The sequence below is a fragment of the Bos javanicus genome, chromosome 16 (genome assembly GCF_032452875.1).
Source record: "Bos javanicus breed banteng chromosome 16, ARS-OSU_banteng_1.0, whole genome shotgun sequence".
Classification (NCBI taxonomy): Eukaryota; Metazoa; Chordata; class Mammalia; order Artiodactyla; family Bovidae; genus Bos; species Bos javanicus.
Genome location: NC_083883.1, coordinates 50,392,083 through 50,414,984, shown reverse-complemented (window position 1 = coordinate 50,414,984; position 22,902 = coordinate 50,392,083). Strand labels below are relative to the sequence as shown.

The following is a 22,902-nucleotide window of genomic DNA, read 5'->3' as shown; positions in this document are numbered from 1 at the left end:
CACCTTGGCAGCTCTGCCCAGGTCTCACCCGAAGTCCTTAATCACTAATGGAGCCTGCTCACCCCACACCTTCACCTTCACCCCTTCAATTGGGCAGGAGCAGTGTGGCTTCGTTTCCCTGTCCAGCAAAGGAGGCCTCAACCTCCCTGTCCAGCTGAGCCTCCCTGGGGTGCGTGTGAGGCTGCGAGTGTGCCAAGGACTGGGTGCTGGAGCCCTACTGGGCCCCGAGCAGCCTGCTCCCCACCCTGCAGGCCACACAGAGACCCAGTGCTGGGAGGCAGGAGGCCTGGGAGAGAGGATGCCTCGCAGGAAAGAGGTCAGAGGGCTTTTCCGGCAGCAGCTCTTGCATGAAGGGGTGGTGGGGAGGGACCCTGATGGGGAAGGAAGGATGCATCAACTGCAGTCTAAGTAAGGGTGACAGTTGCTCTGCCGTGGATGCTCTGGGCTTGCTCTGTACCCCTGCCATCGAGCAGGGACCCTCAGCACCTCTTGGATCACGCAGAATGGAGGCTAGAGCAGGAGGAGGCTAAGTCACTGCCCCTGTGGACAGAGCTGGACAGGGTTCCCAGGCTGGCCTCCCAAGCTCCAGGCCACCAGCTGTGTCTGAACATCAGGGCACCTGCCAATCCCAGATTCTCCCCTCCTCCATCACCCCCCTCCCTCCGCTGTGAGATCAGAGAGGAATGTGGGCAGAGACACGGAGCACCAGCTCCTCCGGGCACCTCCGGACAAGAACAATTGGCCTGTGGGTGATGAGGTGACAGCTACCACCTACACTTGAATCCAGTGGAGTTTTCAGGGCCTGAGGCCCCTCCACGTGCTTCTGGAAACAGGGCTCTGTGCTCTTCCCATGACTCCCACAGCGGCATTAGCAAAACCTCCCTAATCTTAAGCAAATAATCTCCTTGCCCACATCAGCATGCCGTGCACAGATGGATGGTCGTGAGCCCGGCCCTGAGCAGGCCCAACGTGTCTGGTATTTGTGGAATTGTTCCAAAGACCCCCAGCCCCTATCTGCCGAGCCATCATCTCCCAGCAGAGAGGCTGACGGCAAGGAGCCCCCTGCCAAGGGAGCAGCTCCAGGCAGACGCGAGTGGCTGTCCGCTGGAGGACGTGCGGCCGCCGTCTGATCAGCCGGAGGGAGGCCCATGTCAGGGCTCACAGAGGAGGAGGCAGCAGCATTTGAAGTTCTGCAGCAGGGCAGTGTTGTGGGGAGAGATCTAGAGGAGGAACACTCAGAAATAAAAGCATAGCGGCAGAGCCCACCCTCTGAACACACTGCTCACGCACTGAGCCTTAGATCAGCCCCCGAGGGAGGCACTGCCCTTATACCCATTTTACAGATGATCAGGGAAAGTGGAGTCACGTGGGCTGACCGGGCAGCTGGAGAGAGTGGAGCCAGGGGTTCTGGAGGAACAGAGTCGGCCACTCTACCTTGTGCCCAGACTCGGACACGGGCGTCCTGGAGGCTGGGCCCCTGTCCCCTGCAGGAATGCTCGGAGAACAAAGGTGGTACAGCAGCCTTTGGCACTTGGTCCAGATGGCTGGGATGCTGCATCTCCAAACAGGTGGGGCAACTCCACTTCCCAGCCCTCCACCCTCAGAGCAAGCACAACGCCAGCTCCTGGCCCTGGGGGACAGCCTGTGTCTCAGCTGAAGCTTGCCCACACAGACCGGAGTGGGGACCCCAGGGGACCCTTACCCTGCCCAGCAAGATCCTCCACTATCCTTAGCCACACACTGGGTGCACAAAGGAGCGGCTTATGCTCTGTAAATGGCCCTGGCCCAGGAGGAAGGCCAGATGCCTGGCGGACAGGTCTTTTTCCTAACCCTAACCTGGGCCATGGTCCAGGGGGGAGCCACCTTGGAGATGAAGGTGGCTGCCTTCCTAGAGGAGATATTCTCTCTGCATCTGGAGCCTGTGCTTTCTGCTTGGACAAGCTGCTTCCTTCCTAGGACCCTGGGCGCTGCACGCACGGAGTGGAGGGTCATCTCCTACTAAAACACCAGCCCAGGCTGAGCTGGAGAAGCGTCCTCAGCCTTCTCCCCCTCCCGGGCCCCAGGCACCAGCCATGGGCAACATGATCCATGAGGTGTGGCTGGACTGAGAAAACCCACCAAGGGCTCACCTGCAGACGTTTCCAGAGCTGCCCCTCCATCCCCTCCGCCCCGCTCCAGCCTCCTTCTTCCTTCTCTGGATCCAGGAAGCGGTGTTGCCCACAGGCCCCAGGCTGGCGCTGTTGGGATGGGTGCAGTTGGCTTTCACAGACCCACTCAGATGATTATCCCGCTTCTCTGCCGACTTGTTCACGTGCTCTGGAAGCCCAGCAGTGATGACAGGATCATGTCCTGCCCCCAGAGCTCTGACATCCGGCTAGCAGCTATCTGCCATGATCACTCTGCCTTTCGGGGATCCAGGGACAATATCCAGGAACATCTCTCTCTCACCATGGGAGCTGGTGGTAGAGCCCTGGGACACGGCTCAACACCAATGGTGCCCAGGACACCCCCCACCCCGCCCCACCCCACCGCAAGTGTCCACAGAAGTCAGGCAGAGAAACCTGCTGAGACTGTGATCGTCATGGAAATGAAAAGTGAAAGTGTGAGTTGCTCAGTCGAATCCGACTCATTGTGACCCCATGGACTGGAGCCCACCAGGAGATCTCCAGACAAGAATGCTGGAGTGGGCTGCCACGCCCTCCTCCAGGGGATCTTCCTGACTCAGGGATTGAATCCAAGTCTCCTGCATTGCAGGCGGATTCTTTACCATCTGAGCCACCAGGGAAGCCCTGATCTTAGTGGAACAAAATCGTTAACGTGTATTAACACTGCTGCAAATATGCGCCGGGTGGGCACATCTCTCTGTGCCCTTCAGATGATGCCAGGATTCGAGCAGAGAGAAGCTCCCTCTCCCAAAGGAGCAGGTGACAGCTGACCCCTTGGTCCCTGTGTCCTGTCCTCATGCACATGTTTGCCCCCAAGGCTAGGACAGGAATGGGGCCCTTGCCTGAGCTGGTGTGGATGACAGGAACACAGTGCAACGCACCACTTTCCACTTGAGAGGGCGATTTGCCCCAGGTCTCTGAATGAAAGTTAAAGTCACCGTAAAACTCCTGGTCCCGCCTCCCACAGGCTCAGCCCGGGCAGGTAGGCAGCTGGGGGTGCAAAGGTATTGGACCCTGGTGGCCATTGGAAATCGCCAGCTCTGATCTTCAGACTCCCAGCGGTGGCCTCCAAGGGATGAGGGCAGAGCCCTGGGGAGAGGCAGGAAGTGACCCCCTACCTCCACCTCCAACCTTGGCTGAAAGCCTTCAAACGTATTTAAAAGTGTCACAACAAGGACAATGGTCTCCCCGGGTCTGCAGACCTGCCGGGGCACCCAGAAATGACAGATAGTTCCAAAGATAATCAGACCTATGGTAGGACGTTATGTCCAATTTCCACCATATTCTGAATCTCTACACAGTTTCCATGTGAATGCCAAGCGAGGAGCTGAACTCACTCCCAACTCAAACCATGTTGAGGGGAATGGACGTCCCTCGGCACAAGAAGTGAGCCTCCTGGAGACTAGACTAGGGCCAGCGCCCTGTGAACTGCCAGCAGGAAGACGTTTCCGCCAGCCAGTACTGTCATCAGGGTCATCTTTCAGCTACAGACCAGCCTCTGTTCGCCTGCTGGAGTCTTTACATATACACATATTTTTTAAACTCAGAGACATTTTCTAAGCTCAGAGAATCGGGACACAAGTCAAACCCTCAGTGGTGGAGGGAGAGGACTCCTTTCTCCCAGGTATTACAGTTCATGAACACGGTCACCCTGACCATGTATCTCAAGGCTGTGATGACCTCTGTCCAGGGCTGGAGACGGGGTCCTCGGAAGAGGCAGAAATAGCCAGCCTCCCGCGGCCCCATTGGAGGGGCCACCACCGCCTCCCCTGTGTCGGGCTATCCACGCCATCTGCAAGAAATCTCTCCTTGCAGTTACTCTGGAGTTTGAATTTCACCCTCCACTCCACCTGTCATCATGGTTTATCCTCACCAACTTTCACAGCTCCATCTCCCTGGGTCTTCCTTTAAAGGATCTTTAGAAAATTGTTGGCAATCTGAACGTTTTTCCCCCAGAGGGGAAAATAAAAAAAGACCGTGTCCTCTGTGTGACTGAAGGGAACAGCAGCAGCCAGAAGCCTGGAAACCAGCCCCCATTAGAAGCACCGCCCTCTCAAGAAGTGGTGTTTATTTAGAAGTTGGCTTGAGATGGGGGCCTTCCATGTGGAAGGTCTCCCGGAAAACCGAGGCATATGCATGTGCTTTTGTCGAGGCCGCGACCATGTGCAGCCAGGCGGCCCCTGAAGACACAGACAAGACTCAGTCAAGCAGGCTGCCAGCCCGCCGGGTGCAATAGGGCTCCTTCGGTGGCTCGATGGCCAGTGAGAAGCAACAGGCAAAAGTAATTAACACAAGTATTCCTGTTGGCAGGCCCATGGTCCCTTGTCCCTAACTGTCACATATTTGGATCAAACGCATCTTTTATCTCGTCGTCTGGGACACGGCATCATAATGATGACCAGATGTGGGGGGACCTGGGACATGCGTCCAGGGGGATGTTACTTGACGGACTTGCAGGCACTGGCGGCTGGTTACTCCTGGAAGCAGCCGATCCTTCCAGACCCTGAGCCCCTCTCTCCATTCAGGGACTGGGCCACCATGCCGTGTGGTGGGCAACCCCTGTCCAGTGGGCACAGGTCCACAGTGGGAAGCGGAGGCCGAGAACAGCTGAGTGGGGGGCATTCACCTGGGTCGTGGTTGCTCCTATCTCTCTGTCCTTCAGGTTCCTGGACTGGGAATCAGCTCCCAGCAGAGGCGGGTCGGCCCTGAGCTGGAGAGGGCACCCACCGCCATGGAGCCACCCTGGCTTCAGAAGGGTTCACTTTCTGCACAAGACGTGGCTTGGGCACTCCAGCCACCGGGTTCTGTGGGAATGGAGGGAAGAAGACCTCAGCAGGGCCACCAGAGCAGGGGCTACAGTGGGAGGAGAGACTGCCCTGGAATGGCAACAGGTGATGGCCTCAGAGCCTCACCCCTTCCAGGTCCTCTGTGGACCAAGCTGTTCCACGTTTCCAAAGTGGAACATCCCTGGGAAGTCACAAAAACAGCACCAGATGTACAGATGCTGTCCCCCTGTGGGGGTTCTGGTCACATTCGTTTTCTCCAGCAGCTGCTTCTTAGCAATCGAGCAAGACACTGATGACAAGCAGGGCGGTGTCTGCAAAACAGGGTGCCTCCAGGCTGCGGTAAAGCTCTCGTTCACGTGGGTGGGTTTGCAGAGAGTGTTCTTCGTCCCACATTTCAACTCTGACCCGGTGGGCAGACAGGGCCACGGACGCCCATTCAGAAGCCCCTGCCCTTGAACCATCGTCTGTTTTACCCTGCAGGGCCCCTCCCCACAGACTCACTTCAGCCCACACGCCCCACCCGTACCCAATGCCGAGAGGTTGAGTGGACGGAGGCAGGGACTCTGCGGACGATGGTGCCTTGTGGGACCAGAGCTGGCAGGGGTGTGGTTCCCCAGAACTTCTCCTATGTCGTGGGCAATTGGGGGGTCCCTCCTTCAGCCACGTAGAGCAACCCCGCCTAGGTTGTGTGTCACCCAGGAACGTCATTGTTTGGCTAAGGAAAGAAAAGTGCTGAGAGAGAGAGCTGTGGAGCAGGGCTGCACACTTGTCTAGGGGGTGTCCAAACCTCACCAGGTGCAACCCTGAAGTTCATCTGAGCAGAACGCTTGCTGAACCCCAACTTCCTCAGAGGCAGGAACAAGGACGGAATGTGTCCTGGGCTTCGGGAGACCAGCCCAAGTGGGCTTTTGCCGCTGCCCAGTGAGCCCCAGGACACTGAGGGGGATGCAAAGGAAGGCGCCCCTGGGGACTCTGTCCCACCTCCAGGCAGACTGTTCTCAGAGGGTCCGATGTGGCCTCGTTTTTCTCTCACGGCCCCACCCTCTCTCTCTTAGCAAAAGCCACTCCCCTCCCAGCCTTTGTTGTGTGGATCTCAATCTTATCTGGAAATTCTGTAACCGAGGGGATGTGGTGATGTAGGGCTTGCCCACCCTGTGCACAGGGCACCTGGGAATCCCTTCCCTGAGACCGGGGAAGAAGGCACGGGTGTCCTCCAGCGCATCGTGGTTTCTACCGGAAGAGGGAAGCTAATAGAAGACATCACTGTGCAGGTGGGCAGCAGGCTCCCTGGAGAGGAGGAGACGTGGGCTGGCGGGAAGGCAGGGACAGAGCACAGGGGCTGGGCGGTCACCAGAAGACCAGCCCGGGGTCACTTCTGGAGATGGAACGACAAACACAGCCTCACCTTGGGTTGCAGAGGGCATTGAGAGCATGATTTTAAATAGATGTGATGCTGGGAAAGATTGAAGGTAAGAGGAGAAGGGGGTGGCAGAGGACTAAATGGTTGGATGGCATCATCGACTCAATGGACATGAGCTTGAGCAAACTCAGGGAGATGGTGAAGGACGGGGAAGCTTGGTATACTGCAGTCCATGGAGTCGCAAAGAGTCAGACACGACTTAGTGACTAAACAACAAGATAGATGAATGAATCAGTATATACATAGAGATCTTTCCAAGGAACAGGACTGTGTGTTCAGAACCCTCTGGAAAGCAGGCCCTTGAAGATTCCACAACTTGCAGCCTCATTTTTCAGGAACCAGTGAAGGGCCCCCTCATAGAGCTCCCCGGGAGGAGATGGGCCCTTAAGCTTTGCTGGGTCAGGCACCAAAGGCGGGTGCCACCAACATGCCCCTGAGATGCAAGGCCGCCATGCTCTCCTGACACCATCTGTGTTGGAGGGGCTGCCCACCCTCTGGGCTGGCATCCGATTAATTGCCGTCTGTTGTTCTCCTTTGACAACTAGCTTAACCACCTACATGAACTAGACATGCCGCGTCGTCCTTAATTACACGTCCAAGGTGAGGCTTCATCTGTGGCGAATTCCTCCCGCTGCAGAAGGAACCTCTGGGTTGGCAGCCTGGGACAGCTCAGAATAGAGGAGTCCAGGTGAGGCTCTGAAACACACCGTAGGCCTCACAGGAGGAAGCTTCGCTCCTCCCTGAAGCGATTAGATTTTCCCAGGGCGGGGCCTTAAGTGTCATTCACAGATGTCTTCATTCCTGAGAGTGTGACCCAGCCTGGAGTTCATAAGAATAAAGTCTTTAATAAGCCCCACTAGCTGACCCCATAAAAAGCCATCTTCCAAACAAGCCCTCATGTGGCAGGAAGTGATTAGAGACACCCCGAGGAGATGGTCAGGAAGCTTGATTTGGGGAACAAAATCCTTCTGAGGAAGAGAAAGGACGAGGAGAAGGAAGGGGTGGGGGAGGAGCTGGGGTGAAGGAGGAAGAGGAGAAAGAAGGGGAAGAGAAAGAAGAAGGGGGGAATGAAGGAGGGAAAACCCCAAGAGAAAACAGATTACAGATTGGCACCATCCCTGCCCCCAGGAAACACCACTCAACTGAGAGCACATGCTGCCAGGTTAGTGACCAGAAGGGCCCGAATCACACCGTCCACTCCAGTCAGCCCTGGAGGTCTTTGGAAATGTGAACAAGTTCCTTAATCTTCTCTCTGGGCAGGACATATGATTTAGGCTGAAGGTGGCCATCGGCACTGAAGCTCCCAGATGACGGTCCAGGTGATACTCCCCAAGCTAGCTGCTCCCACCAGCCTGCTCTATGGTAGAGCTTCAGGTGGGCTTCTGGAAGGGCATAGCGGTCCGACCCACCCCACACCCACTCTGTTCTCTCTGTGGCATGGGAGTTCATGTGCTTTAGGAGTTTTTCTCCCCAGTGTGAGGTCTGGCTGGGGTGCAGGTAGTCTAATGACTCGTCGGAGATTCCTGGTTTGTCATTAAGAGGACCCAGAGTAGCCCTACAGAGCAGCCTCGCAGAGAGGAACCTGAGCAGGCCTGGCAATGGATGCTGCAGCCTCGAAGGGCCCGGGTTAGCACAATGGGTCAGAGCCCCTCATCTGTCAGCCACGCCCACCCAGCCAGCACTTTCTGGAGAGGTCCCAGGGATGGCCCCTTCTCCATTTCAGCCCAGACCTTAACAAAAATGTCTACATCGAAAATGTCACCGCCTGGGGCCACCACTGCCGCCCCTTCCCCCAGCAACAGCCTAGTAATGACCCTGTGCCCCTGCACGTGGCCTCCTGGTGCCAGGGCAAAATTAAACCAGGCTGATGGCAACATAGTTATTTGCTGCCTGGGCAATTATTCCCCCCTCCCCCAGCTGCCCAGGGGGACAGGTGGGCCTTATAGAAACCAGAGCCAGAGCACAGTTTTAATTATCACGGTCAGGCCAGGGGACGCTGACATGTGGGGCCAAGCCCCACCCCCAATCCCCGAGGAAGACACTTTTATTGCCTCTTAGGGAAGTGAGTGTTTTAGGGCAGCCGATCCTTTACAAGCCCGGTTCTTCCCACACCTGTGCTACTGCCGTCTGAACCCTTGGAGAATCCTCAGGGCAGGGCTGCAAGTGGAGATAAAAGGGAGACAGCAGGAAATGTGTAGGGGTCCCCAGAATAAACTGGGTGCCTCTCATAAAGGGGGCTCCTGGTGGACAGGGCTATGCAGGCAAGGAGGTGTCTTCTGGAAGCAGACGGTGGGTTCTGTGTGGTCTGTCAATGTGCAATTTGCATCGCAAGGTCCCCGGGCTCGGCAACGAGCTGAGGACTTGGGATGGCTGCTAGAGGGGAGCAGAGCTCTGGTCAGGTTCCCAGGAGGGGGGCGTAGCTCCTCCCACCCCACGCTCAACCCCCCAGTGCCTACTGTGTGCCGACGAGAATCACAAGTGGAGCAGATACAGACCTACCGCTGGGCGGGGCCAGTCTCTGCCGAGCTCCACGGGGTCACAGACCAGAGCAGCTGACGCCCACCAGGAGGTCAGGGAGAGGAAGTGGGTGCTCTGCCTGGGAAGGAAGGAGGGGGCTTCTTGCAGATACAAGTGTCCCTCCAGCTTCTTCCTCCTCGGCTCCGGGAGCAGGCTGCCGACACCCTGAAAGCCCCTCCCTTCACCATCAGCCCCAAAGGGAGCTGCCACCCCATGTAGGAGGAGGGGCCCCAGCCTGGGGGCATCCCTGTGCTGGGCAGCGAGCAGCCCCAAATGTCAGCCCTGATGTCAGCTGCAGGCCAGAGGTGTCAGGGCCCGGGCTGCCGCTGTGCTCGCAAGTCATAAATACCGCCTAAGTGGCTCCTGTCACCTCGCCACAGCCGCGTTTCCATCTGCAGCAGCCCAAGGTGATTAATGAGAATTATCATTAACGCTAATCAGAGCCGTTTGGAGGAGGCTGGGGGAAGGAAGTGCCCTTTGTGGGGCTGGGGAGACCACTCTGAAGGGTGTGCATGCGCGTCGGGGTGCACACTGCTTTGTGCACACGCACTCACGTGCCCTTGCATACACATGCACTCACATGCACTCACACGTGTGCATGCATACACGTGCACTGTACGTGCATACTCATGGGCGCACAAATGCACTCACACGCAAGCACGCACACACAGGATGGGTTCCGAGGCTGCCTAGTGGAAGGGGTCTGGCAGATGGGGAGGAGCTGGCTGGTGTTAAGAACAGCCCTTGCCTGTCGTGAAGGCGGGCTGCACAGAGGCCAGGGAGCCGACCGCCAGGAACACAGGCCTGGCCCAGCATGTCTCAGCCCGGCTGGGACGAACTCTCTCCCTCCAGCACTGAGCGTGCTCTCAACTCAACGTGCTTGGCAGCCCATCACAGACTAGACAGGCTTGGCCAGAACCAAAGCAGGAGGGGCTGTGGCCACACTTTAGGCTTGGGGTACAGTACAGGGGCCCCGTGTGGGTTCCCTGCTCCTCCGTCGGTTGGCACACAGCCTGGACCCCTGTCCCAGCCCACTCCCACCCCATCACACCGGGGCCGCCTTTTTCCCCTCCGTCTCTGAGGAAGTGGCCGACAGGGCTTCGCAGCAGGCTTCCCTGCCCTCCGCATCCTCGCTCGGGGGGCCGTGCAGCTTAAAGATACAAAGTGTCCTTTTATTGGAAATATCAATTCAGAAAGGGGCTAGTAGTAAGCTGAGAATATTTGGATAAACTTGACAGCCCTTAGGACTAAAAAAGACCTTTTGTTCCCTCCAAGAAAAAGGCTGTCGCACCACCCCAGGCTTGCTGGAGCCGGTCCAGAAAAAACTGAGGTCGGAGCAGAAAAGTGATTAGGGCGTCTCGTGAAAGATCTTTCCTCTGGGTCAAATGTTTATTATTATTTAGTTTATTATTTTATTAGAATGTGCGGTTACTGTCCTATTGCATAATACAAAGCTCTGAGCGTGTCTTCGAACACCCAGTCGGGTCCAGCCCAGCCTCCTGAGGCACAAAGGGAACTCTGTGGCATGTGGAGGGTGAGGGGGGCGGCACCGGCGTATTTGATTTTGTTCTGCTTTGTTTTCGAGATGTTGACCTGTTTAAGAAGGAGCAGGCATCTCTGGGTGTTTGCCCTCAGATGAGCAGAGGGTTTCCTGCGGCTTAGAGGTCTAGCTGTCACAGGGAGGGTTCACCTCGCCTTTTCCAGTGGCGGGAGGTTGTGCATGTGGATTGCGTGGCAGCTGTGATTCGTGCGGGTCTCCACCAGCAAAGAACCCAGCTGGTGCCCAGAGGGTGGGAACACGGGAGAAGCTCCTTTTCGGCTGACCACTAGCCTGACTTGCAAACAACCACATGGCTTTCCAGAAGAAGCTGGGACCTGATGGGCCGCCAACCCAGCGCCTCTCCAAGAGCCACACCCACATGTCCGTGGCCCAGAAACGCGTGCAGCCCAGCGCTGCCCTGGTCTCGGGGCTCTGTCTCCACCTACCGGCCCCTCAAAGAGACCAGTTATTCTCTGAGGTCCCCGTGAATGGACAGCCCACCAGAACCCACGCGAGATGAAAATCAGACCTAAATGGATCCTCTTCCGCTCAAACACACAAAAAGGAGAAAAACCCATCTGACTCGAGTTGCTGGAGGAAAATGAGCCAACCTCGAGTGAGAGGGCCCTTGGCAAAGCGGGAGAGACACACACCCCCAACCCCCAAAATGAAACCAGGTTGCTGTCTGCAAGCAGACTGGTCATGCAAACAGCCTAGGATCTGAGTTCCGTGGGAATCCAGAAATTTCTCCATCACCAGCCTCTGCAGAAAACCCTCAGTTGGTGGGTTGTCTCCCGGGTCGTGGGTGTGGGCCATGGAGCTGCCTCTGTGAGGAGTTATACCCACGTGCTATGGGGACAGGGTGCCAGTGGACCCTGGGCAAAGCAAGCTAGAGGTCCACTTTCAAGGGCACCTTGGTCCTGTACCAGTGAGACGCCAAATCCCACAGGCCTGTATCTAACTTTATGTGTCAGATATGGCCTGGGCCTCCAATGTGCTCCTCAAGACTTTAAGGAGACAGAGTCTTCAGAGAGGATTTCTGCTTCCACCCTAGAAAATACACATAAACGTAAAATACTGACAGAAGTGGAAGTTGTCATGCATATTAAAGTAATTACATTTAGGAAATTCCCTGGAAGTCCAGTGGTTAAGACTCTGAGCTTCCAATGCAGGGGATACAGATCTGATCCCTGGTTGAGGAACTAAGATCCCACCTGCCACATCATGAGGCTAGAAAAAATATTAAAATTTAAAAGTCATCTTTAAAAAATGAAATATTACATTTATGGGTTTATTTTTCATAGTTGATATGACAAAGAATGGTTGGAGCAGAAAGTGAGTGTACTTATTTTAAATGTTTCAATTCAGTTACCTTTTTCATTACATTTTTTAAAAATTAAGTATTTAAATAGGAAAAAACCTTTGTCTTTAAAAACAAGGCACTTGGGAAAGAATCAAAGAGATTATTTTTCCTTAAAAGATCATTTTAAAATAGTCATCATTTGGAGAGGAAGACTAAACAAAAGGAATTTAAAATAAGTTTGGAAAATAAGAGGTGAAGGAGAAGGGGGTTGAAGGATGTTTTCCATCTGACCTCCGCAAAGGCTGAGACTCCCCACAAAGGCAAGGAACCTTCTAGAAAAGAGCTTGGACCCCGGCAGAGGGCAGGAGCTGGTGATACTTAGGAAAACCACCAGCTGGGTGAACATTCCTGCCCTCCCTCTCCTGGGCAAGCACTGCCTCTCTGTCCGGAGCAGCCCCAAACATGCCTTGTGGGCTGGTGTGATGCCCACACCAGCCAGAAGTCGCCATGTGGAGCAGTTCTGCCAGGCTCTCCAGGACACAGGACACAGTTCCCAGCTCAGGAGTCACACAGCTCAGGAGTCATACCCAATTCCAGGCTCCTGCACCTTCACCTGATGGACATCTGGGGGCGTCTTGGGCCCTGGAGACTCATGATCAAGCTCTGGGTGCTCAGAGCTGGCTAGGAAGATTTCAGAGCAAACCCTTCTCTGCCCACAGCTGTGCAGAAGCCAGAGATCCAGGAAGCCAAGATGCAGAGGAGACCACCAACCCCTCTCTTCCCCAGACACAAGGCCCCCAGCAGCTTCCACTCCGGGGTAGGAAGGAACCGTCTCTGCACACATGCAGCCCCTTGTCTTAAGAGAGCTCCAGTCCAATTGGGAAACCGGGGGGGTGGGGGTAGGGTGTCCCGACTCAGGACAGCAGCCGGGTGAGCTGCTTCACTTTAATTAAGCAGAGCAGCGTGTTCCCTTTTTCCATGGGTTTTATTCAGGTCCTGACGACGTCAATAGAAACAGATCTGCCAGAATAAGTCATACGCAGCTCACTCAAGGGAAGAGAGAAATGTGCCCTCCCATCCTTGCCTCTCTCCAAAGAGAAAAACACAATAGCGGAATCCACAAGAAAGATTCCGATTAGAATGTTCCGAGGCTCTTAAACACCCCCGTTTAAATTCTGGGTAATCGGCGGCATTGTGCTGCCCCTGAAGAGGCTGTAGGGTTGGTGGGTGCCGTTCAGAACCATTTGTGTCATATGAATGCTGGTGATTAGATTTTTAATAAACCGTTTCAATTCTATTTCCTGGGCTTGAATAGATGTTTGCACTTGGCTGGTGTGGACTTGAAAGGGGTCCAGGTAATATCATTGTGGGGGACATACTCTTAATTCCTTTAATATATTTTGTCAAAGGTGACTGGCTGTAGAAACCGGCTGGAACACAGGGAGAGGGGGAGAGCGATTGAATTTAATTGGCTCCATTTGTCATTCAAGACTGACTTCACTGCACCTCTGTCTATGAATCATTTCCAAATTTGCTGGTCTGACCCAGTGTGCCCACAGCTTGGGAAGGAAGCCGGCTTTGGGTTCCCAGGGCAACATCTCGGGCTGGGTTCACATCCGAGGGCAGGGCTGGCGTGAGGCTCGAGGTTTGTCAGGAGCATCTCCACCGGCCTCTCGTTGGGATGACGGTGCATGAGAACCGGGGGACGGGGGGGGCGGGCCACTGAGTCACAATATAACCTGGTTCAATGTGTCCCAGCTGCCGTCAAACCTTCCAGAGAAGGAGACCACAGGATCCAGAAAACTAGCATTGCAGTCTCAGACTCTTAACATTCCATGCCTGATGTGCTGGGAGGGTTGGAGGCCAGAGAAAGGAGGAGCCCATTGGGTTACAGTTCCAGGGCCCCGGGACCCCTCCCCACTCAGCCAACTAGATGACAGGTGAATCCTAGGAAGTGGAGCCATACAACAAAGTGTTCAGAGGGAAACACGCCTCCTCTCTCTGTAAAGCCAAAACAGAGGCTTGGGGTCAGCCAGCACTCTCCCCTGTGATACCTGGCCGCTGGGGAGGAAGCCGGAGCTAGCCTCTAAATGGGCATCCAGACACTTCACCAGGAGCTCTTGCCTGTGGCCATATTTGTCTGTCAATGAGCAGTGAGCAGTGCTTGTGATGGGCTTGGCAAGGTATTTGCTGAGAGCTGGCCTGTTGAATTTCGAGCTATTTGCAGGAGCTGATCTCAGAACATGAGGCCTGATTCAGAGGCAACGAGTCATGGAGCTTCTCTAGATGGTTGAATCCCCTGGAGAAGGAAGAAGGATGGGCCCTGACAGACTGAGTCACAGTGGGGGGCGGGCCACTGAGTCACAGTATAACCTGGTTCCGTGCGTCCCAGCTGCCGTCAAACCTTCCACGTGTGCTTACAGGGTGCTGAGATGGACAGGCCAGCCTAGCCTCTGCCCTGGGAACAGGATATTGCCAAATTGACCTCGGGGGAAATTACACTGTGACACTGTGCACAGCACAGACACACTGTAAAGCTGGATTCCAGGAAAGATTGCAGCTCTGGTTTCCAGAGAGGGAGAGAGACTGAAAGGAGAGTCTGTATGTCCTTTAGCAGGATCCACGGAGGAATGAGAAGGTAAAGGGTCCCGAATGTGACAAGGGGACATGAGGAAAGAAAGACCCTTGGACAAAGGCCTATGGAATATTGGGGGACATTCTCAGTTGTCTTGAGGCACCTACCCATTCTTTGTCACCCAAACATTTATTGAGCACACACGGTCCCTGGCCATGGGAATCAGCCAGATGAAACCTTCAAAGCCCTCATCGTGCAGCGGGGGAGAAAGAAATTGTGTGGGCAGGACAGCCACGGTCTATCATCATCCTTACTATGATGAGGGAGGTGCTATGAGAGCCCCTCAGAGGGGTCCACCCTGAATGATCAGGGCATTTTTCCTGCAAGAGGTGTCCCTGTGTTCTTCTACCTCTACAGCTCTCAGCAGAGTATTTCCTTCTAGCTCACCTTGGGAGTTGGAGAAAGCCAGAAGTGTCTGAGCAGGCTAGGAGTACTCTGCACCTCATTCATCCATCCAACCATCCATTCATCTATTCATTCATCCATCTGTCCAACCATCCATCCAATTATCCCCTCATCCATCCATCCATTCTTTCATCCAATTATCCACTCAAACATCCATCTATCCAACTATCCGGTCATCCGTCTATCCAACTATCCATCCCTCCATCTATCCATTCACCCAACCATCCATTCATCCAACCATTTGCTAATCCATCCATCTATTTCCATTCATCCAACTACTCCCTCATCCATCCATCCATTCATCCAGCCATCAACTCATCCATCCTTCTATCCAACCATCTGATCATCCATCTATCCCACCATCTACCCATTCATTCATCCACTCATCCATCCACCACCTATCCTTGCATGGACTTGTTCAGTGAGCCCCGTGTGAACACTGGTCCTTGGTGAGTTGGGAAGCTTCAGTTGCTCTTGGCCACCATCCTCTGGTAGAGCAGAGGTGAAAAGGGCAGGACCGGCCAGGATATATGGTTCCCACAAGTCACAAAATGGGCAAGACAGGCAGCCAGTGTGCAGTGTCCAGCTGGTCTGCCCCTTTCCAGCTGTTCAGCATTAGGCTGGTTACTTCTTCACTCCTCTGTGCTAAGCTTTCTCATCTACAAATGTGGCTACAACAGAGGCTCCCCAGCAGGGAGAGGAGCTTCTAGTGACCTGGTAGTGAGACTCAGCAGCGACCAGCGGTGGCGGTGACGTCAGCAGTCTGTAGTCGCCCCCTCCTGACCAAGGGTGGGTGGAGGGAGCCCTGGAGCAGACTCTGCACATCACTGACTTCCAGAGATGAGGAGGATGTCTAAGAGGAAGGGGGAGAAGCCTGAGCCTTTCTCAGCCCTGTGTGTCCGCTTCTCTGAAAGCTGCATCTGGACAGTACCCCAGGTGCAGTCCGTGTCAGCTATTGTCCATGATGATGGGGTCATCCGAAAGGGGCTGAGGTTGTGGGCTGGAGGGAGCACAGTGCCATCCAAGGGTCAGAGAGTGGAGTGAGGAGGTCCTGGGCATCCCTAGGGGCTCCTCAGCCTGACGCTTGGCTCCCACACTGGGGCTTGTGTCCAGCAAAGAAAAGGTCCAGGCAGCCCCACCCCCCACCCCAGGGAACATGCTTGCTATTTTGGGAAGCCCCCGCCCCTAATGTACAGCAGCTTAGCCATTGTGGGAATTCCTCCTGCACCTGCTAGGGGGGAGGCGGGGGAGCCCCGTTCACAAGCTCTGCAGTTTGTCACCATCAGTGTGGCCAGAGAAAGGTTATGAATGTGACACCTCCCGGGGGCCTCGCATCGACTCAACGACAGAGAAACCGCTTCCTGTGGGCAGCCCCTGGGCTCCCGCCTTGCCCCTCGCAAGGATGCTGCCGCAAGCCTTTGGTTTGGGGTGTTTGGGCTTTTTTTTTTTCCAATCTTTTTTATGATCAAGAATCAAACGCAAGGGTGTCACTTCAGAATGTCACAGCTGAGTCTGTGGTCATGTGCAGACTTCAGGCTTGGAGACTTCTGCTCCGAACCCAGCTTCAAGTCAAATCAGGGTTTGAAAAAGTGTTTGGGTTGTTAGCGATTTAACCACGGCAGCCCAGGGAGCCTGCAGCCTGCTGTGGGGCCAGGACAGGGGTGGGTGTGGAACTTACTAGCTGGGGTGGAGTGGTTAACAAGCCAGGCCAGGATTTCAAGGGTCTTCTCTGTGCCTGTAGCCATTACCTGTCCAAACCATCCCAGGTGTTGGCCCCAGGACGGCTGCTCGGGATTCTGCCCCCACTGAGAACCAAACCACCCGCTCAGCCCCCAGGTCCAGCTGCTGTTGGCTGGACCCAAGGTGAAGTTTTCACTCCACAAGGAGCAGAGCCCCCAGCCTCGGCCTTGCATGCTGACGTTTGTCGTGAGGGCTTCCTCAGTGGCTCAGATAGTAAATAATCTGCCTGCAATGCCAGAGGCCCAGGTTCGATCCCTGGGTCAGGAAGATCCCCTGGAGAAGGGAAAGACAATCCACTGAAGTATTCTTGCCTGGAGAATCCCATGGACGGGGAGTCTGGTGGGCTGCAGTCCATGCGGTTGCAAAGACTGAGAAACTAACACCTGCAGGATGACCACGTGGGGCTCCCACGAGGCTTTCCTGGGTCCCCAGCTACGGTGCCAGGGCAGGGGGACGGAGGAGGAAAGGGTCACACCTGGGTTATTAGGGTCAGAAACCTCCGCAGGAGCCCATCTGGAGAGAGGGAACCTCCCTCCAGACACCAGTCATCTCCTTGGGATGGAGTTAAAGTGAGGCTGGGAGCCGGTCCGGGCTCTGCAGGTGTTGGCCCCATTCAGGTGGTTCAGGCTCAGCCTGAGGTTCTTGCTTTGACCCTGCTGTCCACACAGGAGCCGAAATGCCATCTCAGTGCTCGTAAGAAATGCCCCAGAAAGGGGACTTCCCTGGCAGTCCAGTGCTCGGGACTTCGCCTTCAGGTTCAATCCCTGGTTGGGGAGATAAGATCCCACACATTGCTGTTGTTTAGTTGCTAAGCCGTGTCCAACTCTGTGCAACTCCATGGACTGTAGCCCCCCAGGCTTCTCTGTCCATGGGATTTCCCAGGCAGGAATCCTGGAGTGGGTTGCCATTGACTTCTTCAAGGTATCATCCCAACCGAGGGATGGAACCCTCATCTTCTGCACTGGAAGATGATTCTTTACCACTGAGCCACAAGGGAAGCAAGATCCCACATTCCTTGTGGACAAAAAAAAACAAAGTGTAAAACAGAAGAACTATTGTAACAAATTCAATAAAGACTTTAAAAATGGTCCATATCAAAAAAAAAAAAACTTTAAGAAAGAAAGAAGTGCCCCAGAAAGGCCACAGAATTCTTGTGCCACCATCTGCTGCCAGCATTACACTGAAGATAGAGCCTCTGGGCAAAGGTGCCCTCTCTAGTGGCCACAGCTCCCCACCACCCCATGAGGGGAGGGGCCCAGGAAGCCTCCCCTACAGCCCCCAGGTGGCCTGGGTCTATGAGGAGGGCCCCCTCCTGCTGGGAGCTGCAGTCAACCTAGGTCTCCCTGCAGTGACCAGGGCTTTCTCTCTGGGGACACCCCAAAACCTCCAGATATTGATGGGAGAGACCCCATACAGGTGGGCAGAGGGACCCTTTTTTAATTAATTTTCATTGGAGTATAGCTGATTGACAGTGTTGTGTTAGTTTCTGTACAGCAAGGTGAATCAGTTATGCATATACATAGATCCACTCTTTCTAGCATCTTTATTCACACAGGTTATTACAAGATATTGAGTGTATCTCCCTTTGCTATACAATAGGTCCTTATGAGTTATCTATTTTATATATAGCAGTGTGTATTTGTTAATCTCAGACTCCTAGTTTACCCCTCCCCTGTCTTCCCCCCGGTAACCATAAGTTTGCTTTGTGGTGACTGTTTCTGTTTTATAAACAGGCTCATTTGTACTGTTTTTTAGATTCCACATATAAGCAATATCATATGAAACTTGTCTTTCTCTGACTTATTTACTCAGTACGACTCTCTCCAGTCCATCTACGTCACTGCAAATGGCATTGTCTCGTCCCGTTTATGACTGGGTGATATTCCATCGTGTATGTGCACCACATCTTTACCCATCCCTCCTTCAGCGGATGCTTAGGTTGCTTTCATGTCCTGGCTGTTGTAAACAGTGCGGCAGTGAACATTGTGGGCAGAGGGATATTTGAAGGGAGACACCCAAGATGGAGCCTGTTTGCTGAGGGCCCCTCTCCTACCCACTACCAGGGCTGGTTTTTCACTTGGGAGCCCCAGGCAGCCCACGGAAGACTCCTGACTGCCCTGGCTGGAGTCTGGGCTTCTTACCCACCTGGCAGACCCAGGAAGGGGCCCTACTTCTGACCAGCACCCTCATCATACTGTAGTGGGCATGCCCCCACCCTGACCCAGCACATTTCTGAAGGACAGTTGAGCAGGTGCCAAGAGCCAAAGGGGCAGCAGATGTCCACTGCCATCTGTGGCCAAAGCTACTTCCCCACAGCACCTGTGCCCTTGAGCGTGGCATAGCTGTGGGCATGGGGCTCTGTTCGGGATGCCTTCACAGAGCTATCAAGGACAAGCCAAGTGTTCTTACAACGTGAGTTCTTGCAAGGAGCCCCAGGTCTCCACAGAAGACAGGAAAGAGGCTATCTAGTTTCAAAGAGGAAACCGAAGCAGGAGCCCAGATAACCCCTGCGTTGTCACATTTAGAGTTTATAATGTCTAGCCTGGAAAGGTAACTATGATCAGAGAGTCTGCCTCCTTCTGGAGCACCCTGGAGGGATGACCACTGAGACCTCCTTGAATCCCCACAGTGACGGGGCACTCTTCCCTTCATGAGGTTCCTTGCCCAGCCCACGGCCTGCCTGTAGGAGCATCTCAGCTGCTGGTCTGAGGTTTCAGCAGACCCCTCCAGTTGCCAATCACCCTGAGGGGCTTCTGTGTCTGAGTGAGTCTCTCATTCATTGATTTCCCTGCAGACTTAAGGGCACTGGTTTCAATCCTCAGTGTGCCTGTTTATTTCTGGTGGGTCAGGACCATGAGCTACGGCCACTGACACAGCCTGCCGTGATGGATGGAACGTGCAAGGAAGAAGCTAAGCCCCCAAACACCCGACTCAGCAGGAGCCCTCTGGGCACACCAAGGGCCAGGGACCCTCAGAACAGCCTGCTCAGCCCTGCCTTCACTGAAGCCCCTCTTCTTGTCCCCTGGGTTCTGTTGGCGAGACCAGGAATGTAAGTCCTGCTCTAGGCCAGGCGATGCTCGGAGTCAGAGTAGAATCTCTGCTTTGCCTCTGTTTTACCCTCCAGTTTTCTGAGATGCACACAGACACTGCTGGGAGAGTTGTACAGGCCCCTGCTGAGGAGGGAAAGAAAAAAAAAAAAGAGAGGAATAAACTAAGAATCAGATGGAAGGGAAGGAGGAGAGAAGAGAGCCCAGTGTGGTGAGTTCAGCGTTCTGGGCTCCGGGCTGGGTCCATAGCGCTGTGTACCCCGGGAATGTGGCAGCACAGAGTATTGGGGCATTTTGTGGGAGATGGTCTGTGAACCTGAGGAAGCACGGTGGCACCTGGGGGTCGGGATTTTGAGGGGAGAGGCTCTGAAAATCCTAGGGGTACCACCTAGCATTTGGGTGTATCAGTGATTCCTGGTCTGGTCTTTGCAGGCATCTGTGGACCCTGAATACAGAGAGTGTGGTTTCTGGGGTCTGGCTCTCAGCGGAGAGGCTCTGCCCACCACTAACAGGAGGAGCTCCCTAGGCAGGGGCCTGGGGCAGCTTCCTAATGGGTTCTGAGCAGCCAGGAAGGAGCAGGCCTGGGAATCTGGCCCCTCGGCCCCTGCGACCTGCTGCTGCACCATCACGGTCCCCCTCCCAGGCACCGGCTTCCTCTGCAGAACCCCCATCTTGGGCTGTGCTGTTGGGACCCTGAGACCAAGACTGTCTGGCCCTTATCCCCCACCACGCATGCCCCACTGCCCCGGAACTGTCCCACAGAGACCACAGTCAGCAGCCGTGCCCTAGGAGCCCCACGCGGCTCCTTCCAAGCACAAGCCCGTGGACACTGGCTCTCTCTACCCACCCCCTTCATGGGCTCAGGACACAGGCTGGTCTCTGTCTTGAAGGAACAGTGTCCATGAGTTACCTGCTCCCCCTGGAAGCACTCCCTCCCTTCCCACTTCCTCCTCCTTCTCCCCCACCCCACCACTACCTTCCTCTCAGCCTGAGCAGGTGGGGCCCAGTGACCCGCCCCCAGGACGCCTGTCTCCTGGGCAGCCGGGTGACCCTGTCCCGCCAGTGCTTGGTCATGTCACCACCGAGCCCGTAATGAGAGTCAGGACGGAGGATTTATGAGCTCATCCAGGCTCCGCGTCCGCACCCGGCAGAGGTGTTTTCAGAAAGCCTTTCCCCCACCTCCTTCCATCAAAAGAATGGACTTTCTGTTCTAGCTACTCGTGGATGCCATAAATCCTGGCATGTGTGTGCATGCGTGTGTGTATGTGTGTGTACGCGTGCACGCGTGCACATGCGGGTGCCTGCGGGCAGGACAGCCCGCACAGCTTGGTGGCTGGACGTGTGGCTCTGAATCAGCTCAAGAAGGTGTCTGGATGAGAAGGATGAGACCTACCACTGGTCCCAGCACTGGGCTCAGGCCTCTTCTGTGCCAAGTTGCAGTAGCAGAACATGGAGCCGAGGGGCCGGACTCCCAGGCTGGCTCCCTCCTGGCTTCTCAGAACCCATTAGACAGCTGACAACAGACGTGTCCGCATCCTCGCCGGCATGCACACCCCGGACGGGCCCATTAAACGTGAGGGAGCAAGCCCAGCAGCGAGCCCACAGATTCGAAGTGCAGGAAACCTCAAAAGATGTGCAAAAAAAATTGTCAAGGTTAAGAATTTTTCCATGCCTTTGCTTCATACTCGGCCTTTCTGGTGGGGGTGATTTACGAGCTGGGGAAGCTGGTAGGGGGATAAGGGGTGGAGAGGCCAGTGGGGGAAAGCAGGCAGGAGGGCAGCTTTCTTTGGAGGCCCTGGGGCCCCCAAGGCTCAGCCCCAAGCAGCCCAGAGTCAGGCTTCGAGTGCCATCAGGCAGGGGGCCCAGACCCTAGATCTGCAGAGAGACCCCGCCTGAGGCCGTAGCAGCCTCTAGGCCACTGCCCGCCAATGTCGCCCTGGGAGATTTGGGGGTAGGGGGTGGCTGGGCCCTCCCCAGTTCATGAACCAAGCTTGCAGCCTGGACCATGGGCTCTAATGTCACCCACTACTCCTCTGTCCACTTCTACCAGTATTGGCCTCCTGAGACAAGGCCCTGACACAGAGCAAACCAGGCCTTGGGCCCTGCTGAGCTGGACCTTGACGTGTCCTTATGGGCCCTGGAAGGTCTCATTCCTAAACAGGCAGGAGAGGGGACCTGTGGCCACTCGGGCCTGCTTGCTGGGTCCCAGAGCAGACAGGAAGACCCCCTCTCTGACTCCAGACACCACGCAATGAAGGTGGGGGGCCTGGGCTGGGGTCTGCCCTGCTCCAGGGGGCCTCCGCCAGCCTCCACCCAGGAGGTCCACAGTGGTGAGCAGGGGGCAGTGCTGGCTCAGAGAGACCTCAGCCCACTCAGGTGGTAATATGAGCGTCCCAGAGGCCACATCCATGGCTGTGAGGAGAGAAGGGCAGAGACAGAAGGAAAGGAGGCCAAGGGGAGATGGACATCACCACCCATTTCTCCCCATCTGGAGTCAGAAACGGCACAGCCCACCAGGCACAGCCCCAAACAAGAAGCCAGGCCTACAGCCTCCTGCGCACTTGGCCTGAGGCCTGAGCTGGGGTCACTCCTAGGAACATCTCTCTGGTCTGAAACAGAAAAGCAGCAGCTTCCAGATCAGGCTTCTGTCCTCCTGGTCCATCATCCAGGTGTGCCCAGGTGTGCCCTGGTGTGCCCCACAGAGATGAGACTGAGACATGGTCCTGGCAACAGGGGTAGTAAGGCCCACACCACCCAACCTGGTCCTGCATTGGTGCTTTGGGGACCCAAGACCAGGGTTTCTTGTGCCTCCGTGGAGGAAGGTCAGCCTCCCCTGCTACCTCTCAGGGAGGAATGGTTTATTCTCTTTCAGAGGAAGGAGTTAACCAAGACCTCCTCTGTCACCCCAGAAAACCACCTGGGGTGCTCATGAGGGAGAAGGGATCCCTGGACCTTGAGAGGTCTTTAGGAAGTGATAGCCACCCTGTGGTCGTCCAAGTGGTTGAGCTTGGGAACCAGGGAAGTTTCCCAAGAGGGGCTGCTGAGCACACAGGGAAGACACACCAGGAGTTGGGCAGGGGACCTGGAGTACTTGTTGCCTCTGAGCTCTGGGCCCTGCACCCAAGAAGGATGGAGACAGGCTGGAGGCCCTGGAACAGTGTCCACGCAGGGGAGCCACTGGCTGTGTCCACATTCAGACACACTTGAGAGGCCTGTGGATGTTTGGTGAATGTGGGCCGTCACGTGGAGGAGAGATGCCTGCTCCGGGAGGACTGAGAGGGGCTGAGTAGGAGGGAGGATCCTGCCATGTCCTCCTAGGGAGGCAGTGGATTGTCTGGGCGGCC

The 22,902-nt window shown here is 55.4% G+C and overlaps 1 protein-coding gene and 1 long non-coding RNA gene across 4 annotated transcripts in view; one reads left to right on the top strand and one right to left on the bottom strand.

Moving 5' to 3' along the window:
• The window catches only part of PRDM16 (PR/SET domain 16), a 340,531-nt gene that overhangs the window by 259,323 nt on the left and 58,306 nt on the right, over positions 1 to 22,902 (top strand). The window lies entirely within an intron of this gene.
• On the bottom strand, positions 18,036 to 22,902 carry LOC133227904 (uncharacterized). The gene is made up of 2 exons (XR_009730000.1): positions 20,952 to 22,902; positions 18,036 to 19,684 (listed from the first exon to the last, which is right to left on the bottom strand). It is a non-coding gene; the product is annotated as an uncharacterized LOC133227904 (long non-coding RNA).